The sequence below is a fragment of the Theobroma umbraticum genome, unplaced genomic scaffold, assembly GCF_002168275.2.
Source record: "Theobroma umbraticum cultivar Fairchild unplaced genomic scaffold, ASM216827v3 scaffold_115.0, whole genome shotgun sequence".
NCBI lineage: Eukaryota > Viridiplantae > Streptophyta > Magnoliopsida > Malvales > Malvaceae > Theobroma > Theobroma umbraticum.
In genome coordinates this window covers 1,057,384-1,058,096 of record NW_018397284.1, presented here as the reverse complement: position 1 = coordinate 1,058,096, position 713 = coordinate 1,057,384, and positions in this window count along the sequence as shown.

The window sequence follows — 713 nt, the reverse complement described above, 5'->3', positions numbered from 1 at the left end:
AATTTTAAGTTTTGAAAGAGTTCAAATATTGCCAAAGTTTTAAGTTAAAAAATGAAGGGATTTGACCCCTAGGATTTTGGCATCATCAATGCCACCTAAGCAGCTAAAAATGTGACTGTGTCCAGCAGACATAGGTCACAGTTTTTGAATTTTTTGGGTAGATTATCTGCTTCCAAAAATTATGACAAATTAATATGGAAAGGTTCCATATGTTAGCTGACCATGAAGAAAAAAATTGGGGATTAAATTCCCTGATTTGGAGTCTCTTTAAAGCATAGAACTATAACTGCACCATTGCTGCCAGCAGCAGCAAAGAGTCACGGTTTTGAGGTGATGTCACCAATCAATTTGCATCCAAAAATTGTGAAAATTTGATATAGAATAGTTCCATCTGTTGGCTAACCAGAAAAAATATAAGACATGCAATCTTTAATTAAATTGGATTAGTAAAAGAGTTACTAAAAATGTTTAGGATAACAAATCAAAAATGTTTTAGTTCATAATAAAATTTAATTCTAATCCCAATAAGATTAGAAATGGATAAATTACTAATTTTGATTAGTAATACGTACCATATATGAAGGAAGTTTCTATATATAGAATTAAATGGTTACCTAAAATTTTGAAATTGGCAAAATTCAAATGTTAAAAATTGCTAATCTCAAATACCTCATATAATTACAAATTTGAATGAGACATGTCTTTAAATTTTA